The following is a 6689-nucleotide window of genomic DNA, read 5'->3' as shown; positions in this document are numbered from 1 at the left end:
GCTCCCATGTTTGTGAATTATCTCATCACTAGGTTACAGCAAGCTATGGGTAACCCTGTTTTGCAAGCCGAAGTTACTCAACAACTTCGTGCTTATGGAATTTCCCTTCCTCTCCAAGAGGAGAGAGAGCTTAGGAGGCCTCTTGAAGAGACCCCCAAAAGAAGACTCTCTCCCATTAGAGAGGAGGAACCCAAGGAGCAAGAAAGCAATGAAAGCTTAAGTTCCTCTGAAGATATGGCTCCACAAAGACGGCGGTCTAGACTATCGTCTACTCCTCCCAAGAGGAAAAGAGCAACCCATAGTCCTTCTCCTCATCACTCTGAAAGGCAAGAGAGGAAACAAAGGAAGAAAAGGGCTAGGAAGAGGTCACCCTCTTCTCCTTCTTCTTCACCTTCCTCCTCTTCCGATGAAAGTTATGGCTATTCTTCTAGACAATACAAGAGGGGAGGACATCGCAAATCATTTCCTGCATGGCGAAGGTCACAAAAGCTAAATAAGTTCAAGGAGGGAGGAAAGAGTATCTCTTTTCTCACCTACGATGGCACCTTTGGTGCTACCGACAAAGTGTTGGCCTTCATCCAGCAATTTGATGCGGCCTTTGGGGACGAGGGCTTCACAGAGTCCTCCAAGCTACGCCATGTAGCTATGCACTTCCAAAAAGCAGCTCATCAATGGTGGGCTAGCCTTCGTGGCAATGGAGAAGCCCCAAAGACATGGAAAACTCTATGAGTTTCCATCATGAAGCAATTTCTTCCAAGCGATACTAAAGATAAAGTTCTTACCGAATGGCACGGCTTGAAGCTTCTCTCTCATGAGTCTATCAACAAGTATGTAGACAAGTTTTGGGATTTACATCTCAAAGCTACTGTCTTTCAAAAGATAGACTTTGCCGAGCAAAGACAGCAATTCTGTGCGGGATTACCTGAAGAGATGGCCGAATACATCAACTCTCAACGGCCCGGTACTATTACTGAAGTAATCCACCACACCATGGTTCTTCACGCATCAATTTCCATCAAGGGGCTAGACGTAATGTCAAACCCATGGAAAACAAAGATAAAAATGATGCAAAGGGGAAAACCAATGCTCAAAACAATTCCCAAGTCACTTCCAACAACAACAACAACAACAACAATCGGTCCAAGGAGAAGGGAGTTTACAAAGGTAAAAACAAACTCTCTCCTGAACAGCTTGAAGATTTTCGCAAGGACCATAAGTGTTTCAAGTGTGGGGAGCAAGGACATGGCTATCGTTCTTGCCCCAAGAAGAATACTCGCAATGAGACTCCTAGGGCTTCCACCATCGAAGCTCCAAAAGAGGATGCTCATTGCAAAGGATCATCACTCTCCTATGCTTGGGGAAAGGTAAGAGAGCATGATGCCTTCATCTTGTTTGACCCTAGCTCTACTCTCAACTTCATATCAATAGAGTTGGCCACCAAGTTGGGCATTCAAGCTTTTGAGATGGGAGATATAGTAGTGGCTGATGCAGCTTTCAAGGGACAACAAGCCTCCGTTACTCCCTTGATTGGGAAGTTGAGGCTTCATGTCCAAAGCTATGTCGACAAAGAAGACTTCTTCATCTCTCCTCTCCAACATCAGGATGTTATCCTAGGGGCACCATGGTTTGATCTCATGGCTGCCAACATGAAGTTCCCTGAAAGGAGAATTTACTTCACCTACAGGGGAAAGAACATGTATATAGATGCTAGTGCGTGTGGTTGCACTATTCCACTTGTAAATCCTCTTGCTTTCAATAAGTCAATGAAGAGCTCAGTTTCTGCGTACATGATTTTTGTCAAAGAGTCTCTAAAAGATACTAATGTTTCATCAAATGTAAATGATAGGAATCAAGAAGAGTTAGACTTTTCTGATTTTCTAAAAGGATTCCAAGATGTGTTCATCGATGATATCCCTATGGACTTACCTCCAAAACGAGGGGATGATGACCATCGCATTGAGCTCCTTCCTGGAAGCTCACCACCTAACAAGCCTCCTTATCGAGTTTCACAAGCTCAACAAGAGGAGATCATGAGGCAAGTACGAGAGCTGGTAGACAAAGGGATGGTGAGGCCTAGTTCCTCTCCCTTTTGTTCTCCAGTCCTTTTAATGCAAAAGAAAGATGGTACATACCGTATGTGTGTGGACTATCGAGCACTAAACCATATCACTATCAAAAACAGATTTCTCGTACCTCGGGTAGAAGATCTGTTTGATAAGCTACAAGGCTCTACCTACTTTATTAGGATTGACCTTAAGAGTGGCTATCATCAAATAAGGATAGTGGATGAAGATATCTTAAAGACCGCGTTTCGCACAACGTTTGGTCTTTATGAATATCTAGTCATGCCTTTTGGCTTGACTAATGCACCAGCTACGTTCAATCGTTTAATGGAGAAAATTTTTAGACCATATCGCAAATTCACTGGAGTGTTCTTTGATGATATCATCATCTACTCCAAGTCTTTGGAGGAACATAAACAACATCTCCAAGTGATTTTTCAAGCATTGAGAGAGAACAAGCTTTATCTCAACCAAAAGAAAAGCGAATTCTTCCTTCAAGAGATTCAATACCTAGGTCATATTATCTCTCACGATGGTATCCGTATGGATCCATCAAAGTTAGAGGTAATAAAATCATGGCCTAACCCAAGAAATCTACATGAGCTAAGAAGCTTTATTGGTATGTGCGCATACTATAGACGCTTCATAGCAAAATTCTCTCAAGTAGCAGGACCACTACACGACTTAACTAAGAAGAACGTTAAGTTTGTATGGACTGCTAAGGAGCAAAATGCTTTTGAAAAGCTCAAAGAGAAGCTTACTTCCCAACCAGTCCTCGTGCTTCCGGATCTCTCAAAACCATTTGAGGTCCAATGTGATGCTTGTGGAGATTGCCTTGGAGTAGTTTTGCTTCAAGAAGGGCATGCCATAGCATATGAGAGCCGAAGGCTCAATACTGATGAACGAGTCTTGGGCATTTATGAGAAAGAGATTTTAGATGTTCTACATGCCCTAGATACATGGAAGCACTACCTATTGGGGACTCCATTTATCCTACGAACAGACCACCAAAGTCTCAAGTATTTCATGACGCAAACCAAGCTTTCTGACAAACAAATGAGGTGGGCAAATTTTCTTTCGCAATTTAATTTTCATATTGCTCACATAGCTGGTAAGCACAATCAAGTTGCCGATACACTTTCACGACGACCAAAAGTTAATGCGGTGTCTATAGCTACTCACAATGATCTATCCTCTATGATAGATGAGTATGCTACTGACCCTGACTTTAGAGACATAATGTCAGCCCTTGCTTTGGGGAAGAAAGAGGAACCATTCACCTTGCAGGATGGTTATCTTCTCCATGGCAATAGGCTATGTGTTACCCATTCCCTTCGTGAGAAAGTTGTGTATGAATCCCATGCTCCTCCATATGCGGGGCATAGAGGTATTCAACCTACTCTCCGAGGAGTGGAGACGTACTTCTATTGGTCTACCATGAAAGTGGACATACAAGAGTATGTTTCAAAATGTGTAGTATGCCAAAAAACCAAGTATGATAGAGGAAAGCAACCTGGATTACTCCAGCCATTGCCTATTCCAAATTCACCATGGGAGAGTATATCCATGGATTTCATCTTTGGATTACCCAAGTCTATCCATGGGAATACAAGAATATGGACAATAGTCGACAGGTTTAGCAAGCAAGTGCATTTTATTCCTGTCAAAAAGACTATTAAGGCACATCAAATGGCAACTCTCTTCATATCTCAGATTTTCAAGCACCATGGATTACCCACATCCATCGTGTCAGATAGGGATCCTACAATGACCAGTAATTTCTGGAAAGGTCTCTTTGAAAATCTAGGAACAAGATTGAATTTCTCTTCGGCCTATCACCCACAAACGGATGGCCAAAGTGAAATAGCCAATCTTACGATACTCGATCTACTCAAGACTTATGTTACCAAAGTAGATCAACGCTCACAGTGGGAAAAGTACTTACCTCTTGTAGAGTATGCCTACAATAATACTGTACATACTTCTACGGGAAAAGCACCTTTTGAGATCATTGACGGAAGACCTAAAATTCCCTTGCTACTCAAAGTACATGGGAAGATCTTCGCCACCGATGAGTATATCCGTGACCTACAAGAATCTTTTCAAAAGATTAGGGAGGCTATATCCATCTCTCAACCAAGGCAAAAAGCTGCTGCTGATAAGCACAGAAGAGCCTTAATGTTCAAAGAAAATGATTGGGTCTTACTCAAGTTTCCTAAGGCTCGACTAAGGCAAACGACGGGAAAAAATCCTACGGGCCATCAAAAGTATTATGCTAAACTAGCAAAAAGATACTATGGTCCTTTCCAAATCTTGAAGCCCATCAATGAGACAGCTTATCAACTCAAGTTGCCCAAACATTGGCTTATACACAATGCCTTTCATGTAAGCCTACTTAAGCCCTACAAAGGAGAGCCACCAACTGAACCAATTATTGAAGACCCTCCCGAAGTTGAAGACCAAGAAGAGGTGCTACAACCCGAAGCTGTCCTTCGGCATGAAGACAAGGTACTACGACATGGTAAGATTATCCGACGGTATCTTATTAAGTTCAAAAATTATCCTTTTGAAGATGCTAGATGGATGCAAGGAGTACAGCTTAAGGATAGTATGAACCTTGTCAATGCTTACAATGCTACATTAGAGTAAGCAAATGTACAAATTTCTTTTAAATGACTCATGTTTTTTTGTCTTATAAGACTAGTCCTCTTTTTAATTGCGCACAAAATTAACTAGTATGCATGCTTACAATCATGTTTGTGATGACGACGTCTCTCAAACACCAAGTAGAATTTGTCACTCTACTCTGGGAGAATGAAATGGACTAAAGAGCAAACATGCTTGTGGCAGCTACGTCTTCCAAGCACCAAATGGATTAGTCATCCATCTTGGAAAGATGTCGTAGGGTAAAAAGGGATCCTCTACCCGCTAAGTAAAATTGACTAATGACTAAGGCTTTATCTCTTCTACCTCATAGTCGAGGACGACTATGATTTCAAGAGAGAGGTGATGTCATAAAATCTAATATCTGACCAACCCAAATGATTTTCTCATATTAAACTGATCATTTAATGTGGGAGAATAAACGGGAACAAGGGTTAAGATATAGATGATCTTATAGATCTATTTAAGCACGGGGCCAATGGTAAAGGGGCCCATATGAGAAAAGGTCTATCAAAGAGAAAGGTTAACTAATGGAGCAAAAGACCTTAGGGTTGTCTTCATTAAAGCCTCCAAAGGTAAGTGTTAAAAGCTTTAGGACATAGTCTTTAAAATTTTACTCTTTAGTCAAAAGGAAAGGCTACTGCAGACAAGCACAGAAGAGCCCAAGACTATAAGGAAAATGATTGGGTCTTACTCAAATTTCCCAAGGCTCGATTAAGGCGCACGTCGTAGGGTAACATAGGGTTCCTCTACCCGCTAGGAAAAAGGACTAATGAATATGCTTTATCTTCTCTACGCCATAGTCGAGGACGACTATGATTTCAAGAGAGAGGTAATGTCATAATAATCAATATCTAATTCTCCTAAATGATTTTCTCATGTTAAATGGATCATTTAATATGGGGAAGTGCCAGGGGAGAAAAAGCTAGAATATTGGTTAAGCTAGTAGACCGGCCACAGTAGAGATCGAAAGGAGGTAGGGATCCAAAATGGGGGACATATGCAAAAGAGAAATGTGCACCAATGGGCTTAAAAGACCCTAAGGTTCATCCTATTAAGACTTTCAAAATGCTAAGGCTCCAAAATTCAAAGGTTGTGTCCAAAGGTCAAAAGCCTAAGGAAATTGGATGCTTTGTGTGTGTCCCAAAAGTCTTCAACCATCCCTACATAGGAGGGGGCGAGCCCTAGAAGTAGGAGATGAGAGAGAAACTCACACACACACACACACACACACACACACACACACACACACACAAGCTTCCTTTACACAAAGGGAATGAGGGACACATGTCAACTCCCTCACCCAGATGCCCACAAGGTGTACTCAATTCCTATTGGATGGCCTTGGAGGTGGACCAATGAGAATTAGGCTAGAGTAAATCTAGTTTAATCAATTTAAAAACACTTAATAAAAAAACCAATAAGAATTAAGCTCTCTAGAAGACTATTGGACAGGGGGAATGAGCATTCAGCAGCCCAATGGCCTGCCTGATTCCTATTGGCCAGGAGTCAAAGGGGTTCAATGAGAGTTTAGTTGCATTTATTAATTACCTAAAGCTCTCACAAAAGGGGAAAGGGGGACACATGTCAGAAGACTATCATTTATGCTACTTAATTTCCATTGGCTAGGCCTGGGGAGGTCGAATGAGGTGTGAGGATGAGCAAATAGCAAGGGGGGTCGACCAAGAGAGAGAGAGAGAGAGAGAGAGGGGGCTGATTTTTGCAAGGCATTATCACACACACACACTCACACAATCTCACGTGTGAAGCAAAGAAGACTCTCTCGCCTTCTCAAGCTTTAATGGAAAGCTTACCACCTACTCCAAGCTTGTGATAAGGGAGGCCTACACCAACAACTCTTGGCTTTGTGATGCAAATTAAACCAAGAGCCAAGCTTCAATGCATGCTCATATCCTCTAACATGCTAATCACTAAGTTAAGCTATGCTAATATGAGTGATTA

This window comes from Adiantum capillus-veneris, chromosome 24 (assembly GCF_014529385.1).
Source record: "Adiantum capillus-veneris isolate H3 chromosome 24, ASM1452938v2, whole genome shotgun sequence".
Classification (NCBI taxonomy): domain Eukaryota; kingdom Viridiplantae; phylum Streptophyta; class Polypodiopsida; order Polypodiales; family Pteridaceae; genus Adiantum; species Adiantum capillus-veneris.
Note: the sequence above shows the minus strand (reverse complement) of the source record.